Raw genomic sequence first — 27445 nt, forward strand, 5'->3', positions numbered from 1 at the left:
TTTTTATCCAACATTTCCCAGGAAAGGGGGGGTGCAAGTGTTGGGAGGATTGTTCATTGTTCTTAAGATCCAAGGGTCTGGGTCTGTAGTCACCTAGGCAAATTGGTGAGGCTTTTTACCAAACCTTGTCCAGGAAGTGGGGTGCAAGGTTTTGGGAAGTATTTTGGGGGGAAGGACGCGTCCAAACAGCTCTTCCCTGGTAACCAGTATTAGTTTGGTGGTGGTAGCGGCCAGTCCAAGGATAACGGATGTAATATTTTGTACCTTGGGGAAGTTTTGACCTAAGCTGGTAAAGATAAGCTTAGGAGGTTTTTCATGCAGGTCCCCACATCTGTACCCTAGAGTTCAGAGTGGGGGAGGAACCTTGACAGCATCTCTTTAGGTTTATAAGAGAGAGAGAGAGAGAGAGAGTTTATAGAGTTCTAAAGCCCCAAAATAAAAACCAGTTGTGTTTCTGTCCCTCATAGAATAGAATTTGATTTCATGCAGTGTTTTTTAGCATTAGAGCACTTTAAAAGCAATGGCTTAGATAAACTGGTAGTGCAGGCAAATGTGGCAGTCATCATAGGCCCTATAATAGTTTACACACAGCCTCAGACTTTAGACTTTTAAAACGAGAGAGACCAGGGCACCAAGGATTCTGCCTAATCAAAACATGCCACGGGATCTTTAACTTTCAGCTGGGGGTAGCCAGCAGAGATGGACAGAATGGTCCTCAGTTTATCACCTCATCCTCAGGACAAATAAATGCCAAATCAAGCTTTATGGTTAGGAAATGGCACATTAAGCATAAGGGTAAGGTATGCTCTGCATTTTCTACAATGGGTTCTCCTCCACCACAGCTTATGTTATCATTAAAATGATTTAATTGGAACCTCTGCTAAGAAGCGCTGTAAGTGACATGTTCACGACCTGCTCTGCATCCATACACACTATCTTGAGTGCTTGAATAAACATTTTGTAGGCACAGCTCTGAAGGAATTTACATTAACCTGCATTTATTTCATGGATGCTGGCCAGCTCTTGTATATTACCAACAGAGCAAGCAATGTCTTCCATCAAATTGAGGGGTTGTAAACAGAATACATATTAATAATGTGGCAGGAATCTGACTAGATACAATATTTTGGTTCATGCATATGAAAGTCTTGTGGAAAGTTTGCTTATAAGCAGCTAGTGAATTCTTTAGTTAATGTTTGAAATGAATAATAGGACAGGAGAAAAATTAAAAATCTCTCTCCCAAACATACGCATACTTTAATTCTTGCAATATTAGACTTCCCTGGGACAGATTCTTTCCCCACCCTGGGTAGAACAGGCCTGAGCCAGAGCCCATTAGTTAGAACAGGGGTTCTCAACCTATTTCTTTCTGAGGCTCCCCCAATATGCTATAAAAACCTCTACGGCCCAGCTGTGCCACAATGACTGTTTTCCTGCATATCCAGTCGATTAAAACCAGGGCTGGCATTCGGGGGTAGCAAACAGGGCCACCGCAGGGGAGCCCTGCAAAGCTAAGTTGCTCGGGCTTTGGCTTCAGCCCATACAACTTGGGCTTGGGCTTTCCGCCCTGAGCCCCAGCAAGTCTAATGCCGGACTGCTTTCTGGTTTATTTTGGCAGACCCCCCTGAAACCTGCTCATGGCTGTCCCACCCAGAGGCCCCTGGGCCCCTGGTTGAGAACCGCTATGTTAGAGAGTCTTTCCATTGACTTCAGTGGCCTTTGGATCAGGGCCAATACGAACACGCAAAAGGTGTAAAATCAGGCCTGGCACAGTGGAGCCACAAATTTTTAGATCCAGACCTGGATCCAAACTTTGCCAAAGTTCAGGAGCGTTTTAATCCAGAGTTTACATTTAGCCCTTTCTCCAGATGTGTAAAAGCCATAAAATTTGGATCTAGATCTCCCTCAGAATTTGGAGGGATTTGGGTTGGGGTTTGGGGTTAGGAAATTCTCTAGCAAAATTGAAAATTAGGTTTGGGGTTTTTTTTAAGCATTACCTGTATGTTACCAAAGGAAGGCTTTGATTCAAGATCTGGGTAATGTTTTATCTGTTCTTTGTCTTTGTTTTTCCAAACTGGTTCATCCAGCCCTAGTGCTCTCTTTATTATTCTGTTAGCTAGAGCAGGTAGAGAATTTAAGAAACTGATTCATGAATGCTTCCATGAATAGAGTGTAAAGTTTGTTGGACTATCATTTCTAAGGGCATATCATTCATTACTCATGAGCACTTGCCTAAGCTCCAGATATTCATGGAAGTGGTCACAAATCCAATACATTTTATGATTGTTACCAATTTTTATTCTTATAAAGTTTTCTCCAGAAAGTGCATTATTTGTGATTTACTATTTGTCATTCTCTACTTTTAAGAGTTTCGGTCATTCAATCAGAGAGCAGAAACAATATCATGTGATTTAGGTGACCAACACACAGCAAATATTGACTAACAAAAACGTAAAGTGAGCTGTTCACAAACACACCAATAGAGTGGCAGTTGTTTTTCCAAACTGTTCAGTGAATATGTTCAAATAATGAGCATTTTAACAAGAAAATAGGATTGATCCATGAATGAGTCACATAAGGGGAACAGAGCAAAAATTGAAATGAATATTATTTGCAACAAATAATCTGAAAAACTCTAATCTAGCCTATCAGACCTGTGTTAAATAATATTCTGATGGATGCTCTTGAAATTTTTAAACTGGAAGTATACACAGGATTTTCTTTTTTCATTTCCTTTCTCTAATTTCCAACATTTTCTGATTTCCAAATACTGAGTTTGGCTTGGATGTATATTGTGCTGCTTATATTATTTTTCTGTTTTTAGAGTACAAAATAGCCTGTTCGGGGGAGTAGATGTTTTCCAGTCTTCTAGAAAATCTGCATATTTTATTATGTTTTGTATTCCAGATAAATATTTCTCCAGATATGTTCACACATTTGCTGCAGCTACCCCTTTGGGTTAATTTCCAAAAGGCTATAAAAGTGATTTGCTTTTAGAGAGGAATTGGTCAGCTAAAAAAATGATTATGCTGTAGCTGATGTGAAAACTAAATATGTCAGAGGCGAGGTGGAAAACATCAGCAGAGAAAGACCCGGAGAACTGCCAGGATAAATGACCCTGAGAAGGAGGCAAACAGCTGTTTTAGAAAGTCCAGCTTTTAACAAACATACAACAGTTCAAAGATTACAAAGATAATTTTTCCCTATGTACTTCAAATGACTTTTCATACAGAAGCTGTGCTGGCTTGTGTGTGGGAACAGTCTAGGGTGACCAGATGTCCCAATTTTATAGGGACAGTCCCAATAATTGGGGCTTTTTCTTATATAAGCACCTTTTACCCCCTACCCCCGTCCCAATTTTTCACACTTGCTGTATGATCACCCTAGAACAGTCTGAGCCTCTGCTGGACAGAGCATTCCCAACCTGTCATCTTTAAAGGACGGGTGGCTAGACCCTTTAAAGGGAAAAGGGGCATCAGCTCCACCTGTGAGAAGATCAACTCACCTCCCCAGGTGGGAACATGATTTTGATCACGTGATGGGAAGGTCATGTGATTAAGTCAGGCCTGGGGAAGATAGGTGAAGAAAGAACAGACTCTTGAGGGAGTCCCTGAAGAGAGTTCAAGTGGGAGCTTAATATTCCATCTACAAGGACTGTGAGTGCCAGACAGGACAGAAGTCTGGGAAGCTACAGCAGGCTTGATGAAGCAGATGGAGGTGAATGAGTGGTGTCTTGGCTCCAGGAAAGAGGGCTGAGGACTCCTGATTCCCAAAGAGTCAAACTGTAGGGAGCTGCTCCCAGTTTCAGGAAGGCAGGCTGGGTGCTCCTGATTCAGGAAGAGTGACACTGAACTGGGCTTGGGGCCTGGAAGGCCAATGTATGGAAGGAATACATATATTGGACCCCAGAAGGAGTGTTTTTAGTTACCTTTTGGACTGTGTGGAGTTTTTAATGGGACCTGAGCAGAAGAGGAAACTGAGGCACGGCACCACAGAGCCACTCCTGGTCATGAGGGGGCGGCCACCTGTCTACAGGCCAAATCTCCAAAAATGTGTGCCCACCCTTTTATCAGATACACAGATATCTCACTGCATGCATATGCAAGCTAAGGATTGTATGCACATATAGTTGTGAGTATTGGTATGTACATTTCTTCACAATCCTGCTTTACAATGTAGCCTATATTAGTTTCTAGTGGGTAAACGATCAGAACTTCTCCTAAGCATCCTTAGGTACTAGAGACTTGTGTTTTTGGAGCCATAGGTCAACACTTTTGTTTTCCATGCAGCATGTATGTGATTAACTGATGATCCTGATATATATATATATATATATATATATATATATATATATATATATATATATATATATACACAGAAACACAAAGCAATAGGTTCCCTCATTGCTGTGCATATCATCATCATCCATGTTATGTTTTCCTTTTTTACCACTGAATATCATGCTTCCTAGCGCTTGAGAGACAGTTCAAATAGACAGCATCCCTCCTTTTAAACATCTGTCTTATCAGGTCTGTCAGATCAATACAGTTTCCTCCAATTTGGTTACAGAAACTAAAATTAAAAGTCTTACCCAACTGGAAAACTAATTTTGAAATACATTTTTAATCCTGGAGCAATCTTTTACATGCAATCCTAATTATCTCCTTTTAAGAAGACGTAATTAAGTGCCCACATGACAGACGCTCAGTTTCTACAAAGCATCTCTGCAGCAGACAGACATCATTATTAATGCAATTCCTGGAGGTGCAGGCAGGAGAATAAACTGGTTGTCATTTGAACATCATCAGTATAATGAACACCTGACTAGTGTACGGTTTGTTTCAAGTGAAGCAGACAAGGGAGGAGAGCGACTTTTAATGAGAGCAAGAGAGGATATTGCAGGATACACCTGACTTCTGTCTCCTTCCTTCATGATATGTGGCAGAAAGGAAAGGCTGGCCTACATATGGACACATGAGATGAGTAAAATGAAAAGGGTCTTAAAAGTGTGTGCTAAGAACTTCTGCTTAATCAAGGAGTTGGAACCTTGAGCAATGGGTTGGAGGGGGTGTTGTTTTTTTCTTTTCTCTAGAGCTTTATTTTTATTTCAGGCAGTATACTAGCAGTTTATGTCTGTTTTATTTTTATTTACCCCTGCAACAAAATTTGAGGCCATGAGTTAACCTACCTTACATGGGCATACAGCTGCCACAGTAATTACATAGTTTGTGCGTGTCTACACCTTGCTCCTTATGTTGGTGGTGCGTGTGTCCACCAGTGGCGTTTGTGTCGATTGTACTGTCAGTGTGAGGCCCTGAGAGACGGCTCCTGAAAGCCAGTAACAGTCAACATAAGCAACTCAGTTTCTCCACAGACACTGCGTCGACTCAACTACTTCGAACTGGACTCTACGCCGCTCGTGGAGGTGGAGTTAAGTGAGCATAGCAGGGCAGTCGCAGTGGCGGGAGTGAAATTTAAGGTAGACTGCCTGTTGACCTAACTCGGTAGTGTAGACAGGGCCTCAGTCTTTCTTTGTTTTTGAAATGCACACTGTCTGAGGGCTTGTCTACATTACCCATTGGATCAACGGGCAGTGATCGATCCAGCGGGGGTCAATTTATCATGTCTAGTCTAGACGTGATAAATCGACCGCCAAGCGCTCTCCCGTCGACTCCGGAACTGCAGCAGGGTGAGAGCAGGGAGAGAGTGAAGACACCACGGTAAGTAGATCTAAGTACGTCGACTTCAGCTACGTTATTCATGTAGCTGAAGTTGCGTAACTTAGATTGATTCCCCCCACCCCACCCACCAGTGTAGACCAGGCCTGAGAGAGAGAGAAATGAAATACATTTCAACCAACTCAGTGCAAAACATAATGACTGAGATTTTTCAAATCTGACTAGGGGGTTTAGATACATGGCTCTCATCAATTTTAATTTGAATATGTAGTTAAATCCGCTAGAAGCGCCGTAAATATTAACCATATTCCAAAGCTGGATATTCATAGAGCTGGACAAAGAACTAGTTACAAATTTAGGCCTTGATTCAGCAGAGCACTAAGCACATGCTTGAGTCACACTGAAGTAATGGGCATAAGTGCTTTGTTTGACTGGGACTTTAGCATCTGTATCATTTGAGTGCTGAACCTAGTTTCCTTCAAATGCATTTGTTATTTACAAATATTTGCGAAATAGTTCAGATAATGGGTTATTTGCAAACAGTTCAGTTCCACTATCTGCTATTTGTGTTATGTGATTAGTCACCTATAACACATAGTATAAGTATAATTTCTGCTCCCCAATCAGATGACTGAAATATGTTGAACAGGAGAATAGCACATTTTTGGGTGCAATTTTTCCAGTGAATAATCATTCACATTAAACCCAGTGATACTTTGGGAAGCTGTGAACATATTCATAGACATCTAGCAGTTGTCAGAATACTCTGAAGCAGAGCTGTTTGGAAAATAAATTTTCCAGCCCAAAAGCCAAAATTTCTTTCTTTCTTTCTTTGAAATGAAATTCTGGACAAGTAACTGTTCTGGGTCAATCCAAATGTTTTCTTTTGATATATTTGAAATGTTTTGTTTTGATTGCAACCCTTTTTTATTTTTTTAACCATATAAAATAAATTACATTTCAAAACAAAAAGTCATTTCACAACGAAAAATCTAAACGTCTTGTGCCAAAAATGTGAAAATGAGATGTTTTGACATTTTCAAAACTTTTTTCCAATTTTTTCTAAATGAAGTTTCATCAAAATTTATATGATTTTGCAAAACTATTCAGTTGCATATAAACAACTTTTTTCAACAGAAAACTGTTTCAGTAAAACGTTTCCAACCAGCTCTACTCCGAATAGCATGACCTCCCATTAGTCATAGCAACCCAAACTAAGTGATTTCATTTACAAATATCTTTCTTTTGCTACCTAACCATTTCTAAATATCATGCATCACTCTCATTGGGGGATAGTTTGCATCTGTCAGAGGGCACAAACTGGTCCATAGTCCCAAAACTGATTGAGCTGAAAAATGCATGAGATATACGATGAAAGAAAATCTAATAAACTGCGGGGAAAGCCCAGGAGAGATGTCCAAACCTCAAAAGGTTTGTAAGTTCAGCTAAATTCCCTGAATGCAGATATTTACCTGAACTCTGTCCAAATGATCCAAGCCATCTGGGCTAGAGCCTAGAAAATGAACCTAGAAGTCTCATGAGAAATGGTTTTCTCACAAGATTTCTGGTACTTCCTGCTTCTTGACAGGCAGGAAATACCAGAAGAAAAGGCTTTCTTGCTCTAGTTCATTATTTTCAGGATTAGCTAGAACCAGGAAGTGTAGAGGCAGCATGAAAATGAAAAACAGTGGAGGTGAGGGGTGAGAAGGAAAGTTAACCAGACTTCCTCAAGCCATCCAAATGTTTCTGTCCAGGTTCAAAATATATCATGGCAGATGAAATCTCGGTTCAGTCCTCATTTTATGCAGACTGGTTTATGCGTCACTTGACAGAACGATGTAATGCTGCCAGCTCCTGAATCTACTTGGTCAGAACTGGGGCCTCACATTTCACCCTAACAATCAAGCAATTCCCCAAAGAACAGGTCATTGCTATAGCATTGGAGTGTCAGTCAGTGGAAGCTGGGTTCTGTGCCTGGCCTTGGCTGTGTGACTTTGGCCAAGGTCATTTCACCCTGCTGTGCTTCAGGTGTACTGTCTGTGGACTTCCATCCAAGGATCCCAATGCACAATTGCTATTCTTGATGCTGCTCTTGTTTTGCAGACTCTTTGGGACTCAGGAGTGGCCCATCAGGACTCCAGAAAGGAACATAAAGCAGTAGGTCACTCAGCCATCCCATACAGTATCATCTCATTGATCTAAGGTGTGACAAAGCAACTGCTGTCTTCCATGGTGACATCCCCAACAAGCATGTACCTGTGTCAATTCCTTGCTGCAGTGAGCAAGCCCCGGTTCCTTTGTGTGTGTACATGTGAGAGCTGTTTGAAAGAAAGCAACCAGCCCCTACAGAAACAAATTCCGAGCAAGTATTCAGTTCTGCAGCTGTCGAAGGTGTCTCTGTGTTTCATTGTTGATAAAAGTACAGCCCACAATGACTCAACCATCCAGGAAGTGGTGGGATGTTGACGAAAAGAAAAGAAAGGAAGGGTGGGGGTAGGGGGGAGAAAACCTCTCAAGATGGGGAGTCCAGACATGCCAGATTTCTTTGGCCCAGACATTGCTGTCATGAGCCTCACAGCCTTTTAACATTTGATTTCCTGCTTTCTTCTCATCTGGCACAGAGATTGAACTGAAGTTTTTGAAAAGAGCATCATAAAGAATATTACATTGCAGATCTGACCTGTGAGGGCCATAAACAGCGTCTCCTTCATGTGCTGTGAGTTAAAGTGCAGGAGGGAACCGACATGAGTGCTGTCATAAATCTCTCATTAACCTACATTTGCCCACTGTGAAATGAGCATCGATTATTATTTTTTTCCCTTCTCTCCAGCCCTTTCTTGAACTCCTCTGATGAAGCAGAAGGCAGCTGCTTGAAGGACAAGGGGTGGAGGTCTCATTTGGAAGCTGAATAATAAAACCAACCATTGATTTCCTATTTGCAGTGTGAGGTATTCCAGTTTGCTGGGCTTTGTGATACTGAAAGGTGTTCAGATCTGACACATTTGCAGATGAAATAGTGCTTTGGGATATTTTTGTTTGTTTAAATTCCCAAGGTTTGTTTCTAGCAGCCTGCAGCAAGTGGCTTCTTGGGGAAGCAACATAAATTACCTGCAGCTCAGATCCCTGGACATCTTTCTCATCTGATGTTGTCCTTGTCAGCCATCTGGATATATGAAGATTGCAGTGGTTTTTCCTCTCACTCCTTCACTTTAAGAAACTTGGCCCTGTAGGAGTGATATAACATGACCTTTATGTGGTGACCTTCAATAAATAAAGGGTAATATAAATGAGGTCAAAGGGGCTCAGGTGTAAAGCTGGGCATAACCTGGATTTTCCAGAATGGAATGAAAACAAAACAACAACCCTTCAAATGTCATTGCTAACAAGAGAAGGTGCCAAGCCACTAAATTTGAATCAGAATCCAGATCCAGCCCAGAGTGAGGGTTTTCTTTTTTCTTTTATGCTTCTGATCAATATAACATAAGGGAGCATTTGCAAGATTTGGATCCTGGTTCTGATTCAAGCAGCTCCACAGTTTGAAGGGTCAGGCCCGTGTCTAACAATTACCGTCTGCCTATACAGAATCACCTTTTAGTTTTAATCAACCCTGTTGCTGCAACATTCCAACACAATCCACTCAGTGAGGGGCCTCCCTCACTTTGCATCTGGGCTGTTTTAAACTGCAGCTAAGATGAACAAACTCTATTAGACCTAAGGGCCGGAAAGGGCCTTTAGGGAATTGACTGCCATCGTTCCAGCTGAGTTCTGGGTGAGTTCTGCCAGTCACTCACACCTGAAGCCATCCACATGTTATGGACTTTATTGGCCAAATATTCAGAAAGACTGACATAAATTACCATGAAGCATATAATCCTGCATTCCTCTAGACAGAGGGCCTCCTGAGGGGAGGGGAAAGACATTGCCCTGGTATTAGCAGAAATGGAAGCCAGCCAATTTCACCTGCCACTTCTCTGCTCTAGATTAATTTCACATAAATCTGTGATGATTTAATAATTACTTTAGCTAGGTATGCAAGAAAATTACATATAGCATCTACTCATCTATGTGTGTGTGTATACATCTCTATATATACACGTGTTTTATACAAATCTATATAACACAAATATGTTAATAAATGCTTTTTCAGAATAGTTTTTAGTTTCCTTTATCGCCATAGATTGAGATAGCTTTCTCGCTGAGATTTGCTCTCTAATTGTATTCTGAAGAAAAGTAAACACCTGAACATTTTAAAGCATCTTTTAATTAAAAACAAATAACAATAAACAGCCAGAGAGGCAGCTGGCGTCATCAGATATTCAGAGAATGGCAACGAGAAGTCAAACTGGGTGAATTATTCATTGTGAATATTTGATTAGGTAAGCCCTTTCTAATGCTTGTAAATTTTCTGCAAACAGACTTTGATTTTTTTACAAGTGTGTTTGTTCTTTGAAATTATTTCAGACATTTTGCACAAACATGTTTCAGCACGTGAGATGTTTGTGAACTATTTCTTTAACTATTCCTTAGGCTATTTGCCCGTTTGTGATGTGTGGTATGTAATTGGTCTCCTAAGTCACATGGTATTCCTTATACTCCTATTTGAAATTTTTGTTAGCTGGAGGATAGAAATCAGATTTCCACATGACCCCCGTATCCATTCCAGTGCAAGTTTCCCTGAGTAGTCACAGGAACCAAGAAGTGTGGAGACAGAATAGCCCAATGCTAATGTAATAAAACAAAACAAAATGCTTTTTCAACCCCTCAAGAAAAGGTTAAGTCAAATTTTGGGTGAAGATTCAGGTCATTTCTTGTTTCATGTGACCCATTGTTGCGAAAAATCTAACACTCAACATTGCCTCCCATTCTGAGAAGTCACAGAGCTGTATAAAGTGTCATGGAAAGTGTATGCAGGAATAACTTCACTCCTGATTGAAACACAGATCTTTAGTCCCAGTGCCGAGAGTGTAAAATGATGTCTCAGTTTAGAGAAGGAAGTTAAGAACTCAAACCAAAGGGTAAGGAGGATTAGATGGAAAATTAGAATTTTGCCAAGATGCTGGAGTCAATGACAGTGCCATGAGACCACCACAGATCAGGACTTCCATTGCATTCTAATTCCCTGAGCTGGCTAAAGCATCTTGCAGGACAGTCCGAATGCAAAAATAAAATAACCCTTAAAAATGAATTCGCTGTGAACAATGGGAGAATTTTACTAGGTGGTTTCATCTTCCTGGGCTGGTGGAACTTGACATGGATGAGAAATTCCTGTACAATGACCTCTTGTCCAAGTTGTTTTGTTGCATCTGAAACATGAGGCCTTCACTTTATACCTGCTTAGACATTAAAACAAGGGGATGCAGTCATTTCAAAATTAGCTGTTAGCTCAGCAGCAGTTTTATTCGAGATGTTTGGGGAAAAAATATTTCAACTTTTGCCTCAAGGGCTGGAAATCTATTTTTCAAGCTGTTTAGCGTTGTCATTTTCAGTGCATCTTTTTAAATTAGATTGAGACAGTGAAATAAATGGGAAATATTGCCCAGGGGCTCTTGGTATTATCAGAGGGGCCTTTGAAGGAAGAGAAGGAGAGGAGGGAAAAGAAACCTGATTCAGAGAGACCTGGTGAGCCTTTTTGCTGACATGAAATCAAATCAGGGATGGTCTGGTATTTACCGGAGTTCGTTTTTAATCAGGTAAAATCATGGTTTTTACCACCACAGGCAAAATTAGTTAGTCCCAGCTTAAGACATTTTCTATTTTAAAAACTGTTTCATGAATGCACAACACATTACACTTCGTGTTAGTTACATATTAAAATTGAGGTTACATAGGACAGTAGATTCATAGGCGCTGACTTTCCAATGTGCTGGGCGTTGCTCAATCCCCAGCTCTGCTCCTGGACTCGCTCCCACTCCAACCCTTCCCCAAAGTCCCCATCACCACCTCGCCTCTTCCTGCCCCACCCCGCTCTGCCTCTTTCCGCCCCCATCCGCCCCCTCCCCCAAGCATGCCATGTCCTCGCTCCTCCCTCCCAGAGCTTCCTGCATGCCGCAAAACAGCTGATCGTGGCTGGTGGAAGGCATGGGGAGGGAGGGGGAGGCTCTGATTGGGGGGACCCACTGGTGGGCGGGAGGCGCTGGGAGAGGGAGGAGGGACTGATGTGAGGACTGCTGGTGGGTGCTCAGCACCCCCCATTTTTTCCCTGTGGGTGCTCCAGCCCTGGATCACCCACAGAATCGGCACCGATGAGTAGATTCATAGATCAATTTAAGGTTGTACAAATGAAAAGCAAAAGCAGTCGGTATAATACTAATATATGTCATTATAGTACTGCACATCAGAATGTCTGTATACATTTTAGTCTGGATGCATCCAAAGTTTGAAAAAATTTGTTCTACACTTGCTGAACGTGCTGGACACTGATGCAATTATTTTTCCCAGTCTCCTGGTTTAAACTGGGTTTAAGACCATATTTACTAGGGATCTGACCTAAACTAGCTTTTCTTGTTTTTTCCTATATTATAACTGGTTAAAAGGTAGGACACAAAAGGTAGGAATAAATGGTCAGTTTTCACAGTAGAGAGAGGTAAATAGTGGGGTCCCCCAAGAATCTGTACTGGGATCAGTGCTGTTCAACATATTAATAAATTATCTGGAAAAAGAGGTAAACCGTGAGGTGGTAAAGTTGGCAGACAATACAAAATTACTCAAGATAGTCAAGTCCAAAGCTGACTGCGAAGGGATCTCACGAAACTGGGTGACCAGGCAACAAAAGGGCAGATGAAATTCAATGTTGATAAATGTGAAGTAATGCATATTGGAAATCATACTCCCAAATATACATACAAAATGGAGGGGTCTAAATTATTTGTTACCACTCAAGAATCAGACCTTGGAGTCATTGTGGCTAGTTCTCTGAAAACATCTACTCAATGTGCAGCCACAGTCAAAAAAGCAAACAAAATTGCCTGTTCTGTTCATTCCCTCTGGGGCACTGGCATTGGCCACTGTCGGCAGACAGGATACTGGGCTAGATGGACCATTGGTCTGACCCAGTATAGCCGTTCCTATGTTCCCTGGAAATTACCAATTCTGATTCAAAAGTGACTGAGGTTAAATCAATTCAGCTAGGACAAACCTCCTGTTGAATGTGGAGGCCTATAATTCAGTGCTTCTAGATTAAAATCTCAGGACAAGGTGTGAGGAGAAATCCGCAAGTTCAGATTCAAAATTTTAACTCAGCTGAGGGAAAGGTGAAGTCAAGTAAAGCTGGGAAACAGGTTCAGGTAATATAAGACACCCATGAACTTTGGTCTTGGCAGAGTTCTGATTGCTGAGTTTCCTTCTCTAACAGTGTGTTCCCTGTGGTCCTAGTAATATCTCAGTTTCCAATCTCCTTTCTGAAGGTTCCAACTTTATCCCATCTAGACTTTGCTAATGTATCTATCACCCTGGTATCACAGAAAGCAATTAGGAGGTGCTTTCGTTCACAAAGGAATCCATTTATCTTGGTTCAGTTCTTTCCTCTTACAGTCCCCCGTCCCTAGCCACACTAACACACCTGCCAATGTAGAGTCTGTTTGGCATCAGTTGTAACAGTGTTCAGGGCTAGTCAAAAAGCTATCACCAATAAAATTTTGATGAAAAAATGCCTTTTGGACAGAACAGAAATATCTCTTTTCATCAACAATGGGAGAAGGGAAGGGTTAATAACTGAGAAAAACATGAAAAATTGAGACAAATTCTAAAAAAAATAATGAAGTCATCAGAGTTCCATTGATGTAAAACTGGTGTAAGATAAGAATCAGACTCATTGTTTTCTGTTTGTGACATAACTATACATCTCCCCAACAACCAACTGTGAGAATTGAGGATTGGAAATAATGCAGATGAACCCTTGAGAAACAAAGATGCTGTTTGGGGCCAGAGCAATGAAGAACAGGGGAAGGTAACTGTAGCTAATATTATCCCAAAGTAGGATTCCATCCAGGCAATAAGCCCTGTTCTCTCCTTGCGGAACTCTCATGGAGCTCAACAGGAAACCTACACATGGAATAGGGATAAATAAGCCCCAGTACATTTAAAGAAAGGATTCTAAAGTAGACTCCTCAATGCTTTAAACATCCAGTATCTCATACGAGGGAGCAGTTAGTGGTAACAATTAGGTTTTTGCCCCATTGGGAATCTAGGGGCAAATCTTTAAAACAAGCTCTACCCCTCCCCCAAGTCTATTATAGGAAAAATTAATTATAGGCACAAGTAATAGGCAACAAGGGAGAGTGAAAAGGAACAGCAGGAGAGGAAGGAGGAAAGAGAGAGAGAGAGGAGGAAATGAACTGGAAGAACTATAAGTATATACCCTGTTTGTTTCAGTGGAAGTAAGGAGAAAATTAGACCATTACCCTATTATTTTTGGTTATTTACTGCGGGCAGCTGAAAGAGTTCCATCAAACCTGATTTTCAACAGAAAAAATGGATTATTGACTAAACATTTTTTGCAAAACATGTCTGCTTTCCATGCAAAAGTTTGAGATTTCATTTAAAACCAGAACTCATTAAAAAAAAAAAAAGCCCAAACCCCAAAAGCTGTTGGCCAAAATATTTTTATTTTTGATATTTTGCTGAAAAGTCAACATTTTCCACAGGAAATTTTGATAAAAATGAAGAAAAAAAAAGTCAATTGATCATGGAATAAAATCCTATTTTCTATCCAGTTCTGTTATTTACTCTTCGGGAGGTGTTCAGGTACTACACTGATGGGTGGTACTTTCAGAGCTCTGATGAATGGCTGAACACATGATGCACTCTATGACAGTTAAGGGCTAACTATAGCAAGGACCGTTGCTCTGTTCCCTCCCCCAGCATATGTACACAGATTGCATTTGTGCAGTGGGTGACTGTTGATTCGATGTATGCAGTGTTGTAGCCATGTCAGTCCCAGGATATTAGAGACAAGGTGGGTGAGGTAATATCAGATCAAGTTGGTCCAATGAAATATGTTACCTCACCCACCTTGTCTCTGTATATTGGATGGTATTTTTCAGTAGCCATTTGGCCAGACTTTTCTGCATGTTGCTGTCATCACTGCAGGAGCTATGTAATGGAGTCCTTTAAGCAAAATTACATTTCTAGAGATAAAATGCCAGATATTGGAAAATATTTTTTCAATACGAAACATGAGATCAAAAGTTGCGGCCAATAGAACTGGAAGGTTTTATCAAAAACCAAATCACCTGTTTGCAAAGGGAATCCTTTCCAGTGCCGCCCTCTTCATCTGTATACCTTAGGCCAGTGGTTCTCAAACTTTTTCCGTCACTTGTTCAGGGAAAGCCCCTGGCTTTGTTTATTTGCCGCGCCCACAGGTTCGGCCTATTGCAGCTCCCAGTGGCCACGGTTCGCTGCTCCAGGCCAATGGGAGCTGCTGGAAGCGGCGGCCAGTACGTCCCTCTGCCCACGCCACTTTCAGCAGCTCCCATTGGCCTGGAGCAGCGAACCGCGGCCAATGGGAGCAGTAAACCGAGGGTACTGGGAGCCGCGATCAGCCGAACCTGCGGACGCGGCAGGTAAACAAACCAGCCCAGCCCGCCAGGGGTTTTCCCTGCAAAGCAGCAGAACAAGTTTGGGAACCACTGCCTTAGGCAGTAGATGAATAATAGTGTCCAGGATTTGAGCATTAAAAGGAGAATAAAAAATAAATTGACCTATTTTTCTTTTTATATTTACAAACAAATGGAAGGTTTATGATGCTCAAGGGCTCCACTCTGTCTTCTTGTGCAGATCCCAGAGGGTAATTTCTGGTAATTATCCATCTGCTGCAAATGCTCCTTCATGTGAAGGTCATGTAGGTTTCTGTTCTGCCTGTTCACGATTCACAGGTGAGGCTGGTAGGGGTGATTGTGAGATGGTTTGCATTGTGATTCCATCAGCATGTGGCTCACACACATCTGTGTCACATTTTCATTGGGCCTGATCTAAACTTCCTTGAAGGTAGTGGAAAGACTCCTATTGACTTCAGTGGACTTTGGCTCAGAATGCTGCCTCAGTGTCTGGCCAAGACAGGGAACTGGATGAGAGCACGATGGCTGGGGTTCATACCAGACAAGAGAGACATGGCATAGGTAGATTGAAGGAAGTGTCCTGATGGTATGTTGGGAATGATTTCTGTGCACACTATAGATTGGTGGGATTCGTCCACCATTTACCAAACTAGTTTACAGCTCTAGGTCCTTTGGGACCTCTGAGTGTGTCTACACTGCAATGTAAGCACAGCGTTCAAACTCAGGCTCAAGCCTAACCCCTTCCATCTACACACAAATCGTGCTAACCCAGGGCTTAGACCAGAATCCAAGGCCTTATGGGGGGGTGGAGGGTCCGAGCCTAAGTCAAGCTGGCACCCAGGGTCCAAGCCCTTGTGCTCTGGGAGTCTGCTGAAAGCTTCCCACAGGCCAACTTTTTTCGTGCTCTGGATAGTCAAGTTTGGTGGACAGTCAAGTTTTCCCACACAGCACCATGAACAAAGGATTAGAGCAGCCACATTTTGGGAGGGCGCTAGGAAGCCTGGGATATGAGTGGTTGGACTTGAGCCTGCATAATGCAGTACAGATGCTGGAGCCCCAGGTTGGGATGCAGAGTTCACCACTTCCTAACGTGGTTAAAAATGAGTGTAGATGCTCAAGCCCTAGGTTAACAAGTCTGCTAATTTGAGTTCTACATACCCTGGGTTTACACTGCAGTGTAGACATACCTTTGACTGCGCCTGAATTTCCAGGTAGAGTTAATGACCAAAAGTACCTTTTGTAACATCTCTAGTAAGGTGACTACAGCTGTTTTTCTCAGATATGGGCCTTGTCACAGTCATGTGGGCCTTTGTTTCCTCCAGATTGGATGCTTGCTGCATGGAGCTACCTAAGCTTCAGCTGTTCCCAATGTATCTGCCCACTTCTTGGCAGTATTAGGGGCAGGCAGCCTATTACACCAGCTCTTTGACAAATGCGCTGGCTTCCTATTAGCAGACATTGAGCTGCTGGGATGGTCAAGATAACAGCCACTGAACGTGAATGTCTGGAGGATCTGGATGTGGAGCGTTCTCAGTGGCAGGGCCTTTGGCTGTGGAATAAGTTTGCCTTGTTGATGCTCCCGCAGAGTTAGACAGAGGCAAAGTCTGTTGAAAGTCAGAGCATGGCCCATCTTTCCTCAAAGATTTGTTGCTGTGGCTTGGGGACACAGTTGCCCTTTGGGGGTTGGGGGATGGGGTGGAGGGTGTTGTTTTATTACTGGGAAAGTCTCTTTTTTCTTTTCAACTTCTAAGCACCCCATGCTCATGAGCAACCCTACAAAAACAGACCACATGCGGTCCACCACTCATGAGCAACCTACAGCAACAAACTGGCATGTAAAATATTCTGCAAACCAAAAGCCTGAGAATAACAAACAAGTATGCATTGTCTACTGTTCACGAGCAGCCCCACAATAACCTATCAGTGCATTTGTGCCATGGAGAAAGGAAAGTTTAGTGGGGAAACAATTTCAGTTTCAGGCTTCCTAAAGACTTTCTAACAGGCGAGGAAACTATTGTTATTAGTATTATTATTCAATTCTAAAAAAATACCCAGACAGGATTTCTTTAAGATGAAAACCCCCCAAGAGCCTGCTGCAAATGTTGCTTTCTCTTTGCCTTACAAAGCACAGTGAACCTTTAAACATCCATGGCTGAGGTAGATTTTTAAAAAAAACCAAACATGTCTAAATTGGATTTGCAAAGCACAATCCTATCCTAAACAAACAGGGCTGCCTGGAATCTTGCTTGCCCGAGAGTTGGCATATCTTGTAGATTAGTTAACATTAACAACAATGCATTTCACAAAGGGAGAATAGACCGAACTTGGCCTTCACCATAGCTCCTTAAACCTGGAATGTTATCCCAGGAACACACTCTGGTCTGTTTAAGCTTCACATGGACTGGCTATTGCTAACACTAATCAAAGTCAAGGCATTTGCAGATGGCAAATTGCTTGACTCCAGCACCACACCCTGCACTAAGGACTAGAGGCAGGCTGCAAACTAAACTCAGCTAGTTATTCCACTACAAATTGCAGAAAGTGTTAAAGCTCCAGGGAATTGATTTAATAGCTCCCTTCCATTCCTCCGTTGGTTTCCCAGAGTTTGGCTTGCAGGCAGCTGAGGATGGGGAAGGCCTGGGCTATGCTCCACTTTAAAAATGTTTAATATTTAGTTTGCACTTGTTACTGGGAACATTTTTAATGATTCATACCTATAAACCCCTGTGCACGAGAGAGAGAGAAGCAGGCAATGAATGAATGGCTTTGATTTAGCCTGCCCGGGCTCAAGGAGACGGCAACCTGCATCAAACTGGCCAAGCATGCAACCTGAACAATAAACAAAGTCTCAGCCATCCAGTGTGGCATTTGGGTGACCACATGCAAACAGCAGAGAGCTCAGCCTTCTGAGTAAAAACTAGGACTTCAAGTTTATATTAGCCTCAAATTTCAAATGGCTGAAAAAGTGAACAACTAAGTGCCAGCTCAGCAAAAAAATAAAGGTATTTCCCCCCCCCGTCTGCAAACTGATGCAAGGAGTGAAATATGGCTCAGTATGAGACTCTTGTAAGTGCATGCATCTTAATCCCACCCTCCCCCCACCTCAATAAAAAATAAAATTGCTACTTGGTCCTGTGTTTAAAGATTGAAACACCAAAAGGAAATGAGCAGTATCTCTGTACAGAGAAATGTACATAATGAATGAAAGAGGTTGATGTCAGAGTTCCAAACATCACCTAAAGCAGCTTTCTGAAGGCAAGTCAAACACATGCTCAGTCAAGGCTGTGACTAGTAAACGGCAGAGTGTTAATAGCAGTAATAGGCCTGGTTCTCCTCTCACTGCAGGGTGAATCAGGAGTTACTCCAGGGCTGTCAGTGGAGTTATACCAACATAAAACTGGTGTGACATCAGAATTGGGCCTGTTTAAACTCATCTTGCCGAGACTCAGAAGGGTGACTCTGGAAGACCCATGGTAGGACCTCACCAGTACAATTAATTCCATGTGGATGGAGCAGGGAAGGGAGAACCTCAAGGTGTTCTGGGTTTGGTTTCAGTTTGGATGAGTGAGGATGCTTATCTGAACCTCCTGAGGCTGCCAAACCTGGAGTGGGAATCTCAAGAGGAGGCTTTCTCGTGACAGTATTTCTTGCCTCCTTTTGAAATGCCATGATTTCATATTCCCCACTTCATTCATCACTTAGCTTTGAAGCTAAGTTCTGTCCTTTGTTCTGGGGTGCTCTAGTGGGGCAAGAAGACATAGGGAGTTTCTCTCCTCACCCGCGCCCTCTGCATGTCAGAATCCCTCCCTAGCACTCAAGAAAGAGCTAGGGAGAGGGATCGGATGCAATAGCTGGTGAACCGTGGCCCCAAAGGTCTGTGGTCTGCCAGCTACAGAACGCAGCCAGGGCCCCAGCCAGCTAGCTCACATGCTGCCATCTGTAGCCCACACTAGCTGGGGGATCATGCCTTGCTGCTCCATTCCAAAGGAAGGAGCAGGGTGTGCTCTACTGTGCTAGCCAGATGGTTCTTGTGATGCTAAAACAGGGTCTTCACTGCTCTCTGTCCCCTCTCCTGCCAAGTTCAGCTCCTAGCAGTGAGGGCAGAATCTCGTCCTTTGTTCTTTTAACCCATTCATATGCCTAGCTCGCCAACATTGGCATATTCAAGGGTGTTTGAATTAGGGGGCTAGTTCAGCCTGTTGTGAAGATAGGGGTACATGCAAATGCGGGGTCTTGAGCCAACAGCTTTCCAATCTGAGAAACTTGTTCAGGACTATCTCTACAACAGCTGATGACTGTGTCCCTTAGTGGGTTAGTACAGCATATGTTTAAGAAAGGGGATTGCTTCCGCATGCCTACTGGCTTTATCTTTATTGTCTGGTAAAAATCAGTAAAGGTACCATGCTTTTGTCTTAGGAAGTGAAAAGTCCTTTAATCTGACACTTTAGCCAGTGTTGTAAGCCTGCACATATGGCAACCAAGCAAAATGTGCGTTTAAAGATTCTGATCAATCTTTGATGTGTTTCTTTCTCTTTTAATATTGGAGGGGGACTGCCAGAGAAAGAGCATGGTCTGTGTGAATGCCATCACATTGGACCAGGAAAAGAGAGATTGTCAGACCGCAAGAATACATTGCACTTATATAGTGCCCTCTCTAGGCCATTTCTGGGCACACAGGGCAACAGTTTGAGCTCAGATTTTCGTTTTCCACTTACAAAAATGCCTGCACCCATGTTTTGTGCATGTAAACAACTGTGTTTGCATACCAATTAGACAGTACTGATTTGCCCACACAGGTTGTTCATGCATGATGCATGCAGGCCTGTTTGCGGGTACATTTAGTCATACATGCAAAAGTGACATGCAGCATCAGAGGCATTCAAAATTCAGTCTATAATGATTAATGGACAAGAGCACAACTAGTGTGTTATGCCTGTTGTAGTTCACGTGTTGTTTGAAAGGTCTGGTATACATTCCAACTACAGTATCTCTGTACTTTGCTGCAACACAGTCAGCCTAGTAAGTAGAATATTTCTAATGCTAGATTTGGTACCATGCAGAGAGGCGCTGTAGACCATATGGACTAAAGATTTGTTTCCATTTCAAGTGAATAGCAAACCTTGTTTGGCCTCAGCACACGTTCAGACCGCACCTTGCTACCTACGTGCATAAATCATGCAAGGTATAAAGTATTTTTAGACTCTGTTGTACAGTATTGGTCAGGTATCTGATCCTAGGTGTCACAGTGCCCTCTAAAGGAGTTGCTTTGAATTGAACATAAGCTGAGAAGGCTCAACAGCCGAACTCTGCAAACAAAATTTGCCCTCTGTAGCTTATGTGGTTATTGGACGTAAATAACAGAAAGGTAATTCAGCCAAATGTGGGACACCCTTAAAAACCATTCTGTGCCTGAGATGCAAGCAAAATAAGCCTGACACGATTATACGGTTGCCAACATTGTATTTAAAAAATAAGGGACTGTTTTCTTAGCATCCCTGCCCACCTCTCCTTCCAATATTGTTGCTATCCTTATTATTAATAGTAATAATAATAATACACAGTATTCACCTACATTCACCAGGGGTATTTCTTGCTGCTTCTTGCAATGCTCAGCAGCTCCCGATCTTGTTGTACGGAGGTGAAAAAATAAGGGACGTCCCTTGTAATAAGGGACTGTTGACAACCCTAGATGAACATTCCTGCTAATAAAGTCATTTGCAAGAACATTTTAAGACAGCAAAAACAAAGTGCCCTGAGTCCCACCAAACAAATGGATTTCAAAATGGGAATGAATTTTCTTGGGAATTTCTTTGCAATATGCTTTCAGCTCCAATTGTGGAGATGATTATTTCTTCTTAAACCAGAAAGCAGGTAAATGGCTGATAACTTCTGGACCCTAGAAACCACCGAAGCATGTAATTCTTTAGTTCCACTTATTAATGATGTAATTCCCAGAGTACTTTCATGAGAGGTGATGGGTAATTTAAAGTGACAGTGTAAATTTGATTTAGTACCAAATGCAAGTGATGTTCAAATAATAATAATAATAAAACAAGGTTTACAAAAATATCCTATGAAAAAAAATGTTCTCCTAAATTAAAAACATATACCCAATGATTTATTTTTTATGGGTTTTTTTTGTTTTGAGGATCCAAACTCAGCAGCCTGTTATTATGAGTATCAGAAAGAAAAACTGACTATAAATCAGGGATCGGCAACCTTTGGCACGCAGCCCACCGGGGTAAGCCCCCGGTGGGCCGAGCTGGTTTGTTTACCTGCCGTGTCTACAGGTTCGGCAGATCGCGGCTCCCACTGGCCGTGGTTTGCTGCTCCAGGCCAATGGGGGCAGCCAAAAGCAGTGTGGGCCAAGGGATATGCTGGCCACCGCTTCTCACAGCCCCCATTGACCTGGAGCGGCGAACCACAGGGAGCCAAGATCGGCCGAACCTGCGGATGCGGCAGGTAAACAAACCAGCTCGGCCCACCAGGGGGCTTACCCTGGCGGGCTGGGTGCCAAAGGTTGCCGATCCCTGCTATAAATATAAGACGGGTTTCAGAGTAACAGCCGTGTTAGTCTGTATTTGCAAAAGGAAAAGGAGTACTTGTGGCACCTTAGAGACTAACCAATTTATTTGAGCATAAGCTTTCGTGAGCTACAGCTTATGCTCAGATAAATTGGTTAGTCTCTAAGGTGCCATAAATAAAAGAGAAATTGACCAGTGTAGTTTCACTGTCCACTCTGGGTGAAGCACAAAAACAAACAAAAAAAAGTCCTAAAAATGCAACATAAATTAGATTCAGTCCACTTCTTTCAATTTTAATAATGTGAGGCCCACCTTGATTATCATACACACTGTAAGGAGAGTGATCACTTTAGATAAGCTATTACCAGCAGGAGAGTGGGGTGGGGGGAGAGAAAACCTTTTGAAGTGATAAACACCCATTTTTTCATGGTCTGTGTGTATAAAACATCCTCACTGCATTTTCCACTTTATGCATCCGACGAAGTGAGCTGTAGCTCATGAAAGCTTATGCTCAAATAAATTGATTAGTCTCTAAGGTGCCACAAGTCCTCCTTTTCTGTCAAGGAAAGAAGGTGAAACCTATGATTTTCATCTTCACATTATTCCTTTGAAGCACTGCCAGTTTCTGTTGTTCCGGTAAACAAATCTGCAAACTACTGGTTCCTACCCTCCCTAACATGACAGGGTGAGTTTTATGACACTCTGCTAGCCGTAATCCTCACTTTAGTCTGCTATAATAGTGCTAATTATTTCTGTATGTAAATAAACTATTGTTGACAGAACTCTTTTGGCAATTCACATGTGACTCACAGAGAGAGAGGTTTTAAAAATGATTTAGCCATAACCAGAGATTCCATATGTCCTGTACTAGGAGGCACTTCTCTCTTTCTCTCTCTTTTTTTTTTCCTTGGGTTTTTTTGTTTTTTTTTTGGAACAGGAAATTTGTTTATGCCTGTGTAGCAAGGCTATAATGTGACAATTTGCCTCAGAGTGAAATCAGGATTTATGGTACTTAGCAGAGACCACAGAGGTAAATTGAACTGCAGGCTGTATTTAGTCATCTGCATTTTCAAATGTCTCCCTTTCGATTGGGTGACTGTGCGTTCATTGCTTTTTGGAGACAGACATGGCTGCAGAATCAGTCCCAATGAAGTTATGCGGGAGGATATGCAGACCCATTTAATTCAGTGACAGAACCACAACGTTTTGCCCAATTTGGCAGGAACAGGATGGGGCCCTAAACCTCTAGCCAACCAGCTTCAATGCAAAGCTACCACTATTCATCCATATTTGAAGAAAAGGTGTTTTTATCAGCTGTTGATCTGTCCAGGGTGCATTTCTGGAAATCACAGCATTCCACATTAATTGCAAATGCATGCCACAAGAAATCCAGGCAGAGGAGGTACAATGATGATCTATTCCCATACTATTCATTCCTCTGTATGCCAGAAGCTGGGAATGGGTGACAGGAGATGGATCACTTGATGATTACCTGTTGTGTTCATTCCCTCTGGGGCAGCTGGCATTGGTTGCTGTGGGAGGAGAGCATACTGGGCCAGATGGACCTTCGGCTTGACCCGGTGTGTCCTCTTTTGGGGGTCTTATTCTGCAACCTTTACTGACATGAGAGTACTCCTAACTTAACTAAGTAGGTTCATTAAAGTAAATGGGATCTCTGAAGTCAATAGGGCTACTCACATGAACAAAGATTACTCATGTAAGTAAGGGGTGTGGGGTTTGACCCTTGTTTCAAATAACCTCATCTCTAGACACCTTTTCCTTGGGCAGTTGTTCTCTTGCATAACTGTGGAATTACAAATCAGACCCGCTCAGCCAATCAGACTGCATGGCATTGCATACATAAGAATTAAGGCCCACAAAGGCATTTAGGCTCCTAACTGTCCTCATGGTATGGTGAGAAGAGGGTTAATGAGAGCCTGTGGATCCAGTTGACCACTGCAGCAGATGTCAAGCATGGAGAGGAGAGTTAAAAGGAGGAGACCTAGCCCAGTTCAGGGCTGACCAGGAAGGAGACCATCCAAGAGACTGAGCTAGCTAGCTGGTCAGGTTACCTTTCTGGTGGAAGGGCTGATTAGACCCTGGGACACCAATCAAAGTCCTGGTTATTTGAAAATAGGCCTTGAACATAAGGGGGGTCCTGCTGAAGCTTGCCAGATGATGCTGTTTTGAGTTGTGGTTTCGTTTGTCCTGTTTGTTGAGACTTTATTGCCACAGAAGGGGTGGGACTCAACTGTTCCTTGGCTGCAAGGCTAAAGCACTGCCATATTGGATCCTGGGAGAAAGAGCAGCCAATGCGTGGAGACTCCATGATTGAGTGAGCTGTTCCCTGGTGGGCCATGAAGGGGTGTTGCAGAAGCAAATCCAGTCACAGCCCTGATAAGTACAGGATCCCTTTGCTTTTAAAAATCCATTTCAGTGTAACAGGTATCTAATTTCTGAAATACTTGAAAGTTTCTGGCATAAATGAACAAGCACAGTAACTTTCTGTGGTTAGATAGTATGATAAGTTACAGTTTAGAAGACAGAAATAACAAGGTCGTTTACTTTACTGTGGTCACCACAGGGTTATGTAGTGAAGATATAACAAATACATTACATAGCCAGGGCATGGTTATTGGGGTTCTGAGTTCAGGAAAAAAAATCCACCTCATTATTTTGTGGAGATTTCACTTAAATAATATTTTAAAAGTCAGCTAACATGAAGAAATATGGCTCATCTGGCAAGGTTCTGAGATACATCAACAGCTCTTGAATGAAAATATGCCCTGCGGAATCTATGGGGTACAATGTTGGCCTTTCTCCTCTCCTCCCCTTGAGTTAATATTCTCTCTCAAGTCATATATCATCTCATCCTGATCCCCAGGGGAAATATCTAACCCCACATTCCCTTTGTGGAACAAGCTACACCTGAGAGTGGAAGAAGAAGAGGTGTTAGCATCCTCGGGGAGTCACTGAACATGGGGCATACTTCAACCCTAATTTGAAAGGAGGATCCATCACTTCTGTTAAAATCACACATCCCTAAACCCCTTGCCTTTCCACTGCAGAAATATATCTCCAAAGCAAATGCCATGAGTGAGGGCGAGGATGAGTAAGTAGTAGGTAGCGTTTAGTCACTGACAATAAAGTGGAATGTAGAGCCTGGCATGTGCAAAGGGGAATTATTATTTGTATTACCGAGACCCAACTAAGTCATGGCCCCACTGTGCAAGGCACTGTACGTACACATAGCAATACAGTCCCTGCTTTGAAGAGCTTAGTCTAAATAGAAAGGACAGGCAAAGGGTGGAAGAAGCAAATATTATCTCCATTTTACGGATGGGTAGCTGAGGCCCAGAGAGGCTACATGACTTGCCCAAGGTCACACAGGAAGTCTGTGGCAGATTCAAGAGCTGAAACCAGATCTCTGACACCCCAGTCTAATGCCTTAAAGCATAAGACCATCTTTTCTTGGATAAACTGGGAAATTAATCTGGCACTACGCAAAATGCACTTCACATTCACCCAACCCAAAATAGAAAGCAGATGCTGCTGTTTGCCAATTGGATTGCAAGCTGGGAACTAGGGTGACCAGACATCTCGATTTTATAGGGACCGTCTTGATATTTGGGGCTTTGTCTTATATAGGCGCCTATTACCCTCCACTCCATCCTGATTTTTCACACTTGCTATCTGCTCACCCTACTGGCAACTTTCTACATTCTGCCATGTGCTGGAGATGTAGCCATTCAAACACCACAACTATCACGGATCTTTTGGTGTCCTGCCACATGAATGCCCTGCTCTGGACAATGTGTGTGCTCACATCTCAGAAGCCCTAAATTACCCCACTCCCCTGTCTGTTACACGCTGCCTCATTGGTCTTGGTACTGCTAGTTCGAAACCACCTTTCCTTTAAGAATACAGTCTCACCTCCTACCTTACACTACAAATTTGTATGTAGACATTGAGAAGATCCATATTTCCCCCTAGCTCAGATTGGAAATTGGATTTAGCATTTACCCTCATAATGGAAAGAAATTGCCCCCGTAGAAGAGATAGCTTGGACCTTTTCTCACAGGAGATGTTGCAAGATATTGCCACACTATAAAAGGCCCTTTGTTATCACACTTTATTGTAGATTCTCACATCACAAGCTAATAGGCATGTATGCTCTTGAGATACTCACTTTGTATCCCAGCCTGTCTCTCATCTCATTTGCTTCCTCTTCCATGTCTCCATTAACATCTTCCTTGTCCTTATTTCTTATTTTCCTCCCTTTTCAGTTTCTCTCCTACAATCAGATTCTTACTTTCTTTAGCTCCCTCACCCCAAGCAGTGACAAACACCTTTGATCAGACTGAAACTTAAAATATTTCCTGTTTGAAGTGTCCCATTTGTTGTTGTCTGGAGAATTGCCTGTATAGACTCCAGGATCACCAACCCAGATATTCAAATCATGAGTCGGACCCCCCAAAATCATGAGGTTTTTTAAAAATAATTATTTTAAGCAAAAAAATGTATTTTTTTGGGGGGGGGGAGGAATTTTTTGCCTTCTTGTGTTTTAAGCAGTTTGAAAGCTAACCTTTGTTTTGTAAATGAAAGCTGAGATTCTCCCATAATCACATGACTCCAGGAGATGGGGCTTTGAGGACAACATCAAATATCATGAGCCCGATGATAAAATAGCAACAACTGTCAGCAGTGACTGATGCTGTCCTATCTGCTCTTTCTCTGCCTTTGTAATTTGTTGTATCGTTATAGGGAAGAAACAAACAAGCAAATAACCTGAAACCACCAAGATTTAAAGAAGAGGAAAAAAAAGGACAGTCATGGCTATACCATTTGGAGCAACTCAATGTAACTGGTGTGTGAGAGGCACAAGATGTAGAAAAGGAGCTGGGGTAAAGTGAGGCCTGAGTTATGCTTTTGTATGTGGATTTAGGGCTGCTGAAAGGAGTTAGATTGATAGCGCAGGAGGGTGAAGTCTTCTGCTTATTCAAAAAAAAGGCAAACCATGGGCAGTGGCCGTTCAGGGTTTTCTGCCAGTGGGATTGGAGCCCAACTTCTTCTCCCCTTATATGGAGAGACCATCTATCGGGGCGAGAGAGCAGTTTAGTCTGCATGGCTTGCTATCCCCCCTCCAAGCTGAGGGTGCCAAGAAGGCTGCCAGTTAAATGCCAGCAGTGGTGGTGATTTCTCTGTTATGGACACTGGTCTGCTGGGAACTGGACTGGGCTGAGGTATGTCGGCAGAGCTGTGTGTGGGAAAGAGAGCAATGTGCAGTGTCATATGCTACTGCTCTTCCCATACAAAAATGGTCACATTAATCTGCTACCATCGCTTCTCTCAGAAGACTTTCTATTTGCCTTTGTCCTTCACTTCGGCGGCTGTCCGCTTCTGTTTTGCGCTGCATTCTCCAAAGGGTATGTAACAAGCCTATCATGGTTTCCTGAAAACTGAAATCCTGTGGTACTCTCCAAGTGCTCAATCCTAAGAATGAAGTGATGCCAATCCTGAGATTTTTGGGCTGCACTAAAGCCAAGTTACATATGTTGCTATAGATAAGGGCCTTAAAAGTAGGACAGGGTGCTGGTTTGCAATGTATTTACTCTCATATTATAAGAGAGCACATTGTACACCAATACCTTCCTGACAATGTCCAAAATGTAGGACAAGGGACTAAATT

The sequence above is a fragment of the Lepidochelys kempii genome, chromosome 10 (genome assembly GCF_965140285.1).
Source record: "Lepidochelys kempii isolate rLepKem1 chromosome 10, rLepKem1.hap1, whole genome shotgun sequence".
Classification (NCBI taxonomy): Eukaryota; Metazoa; Chordata; order Testudines; family Cheloniidae; genus Lepidochelys; species Lepidochelys kempii.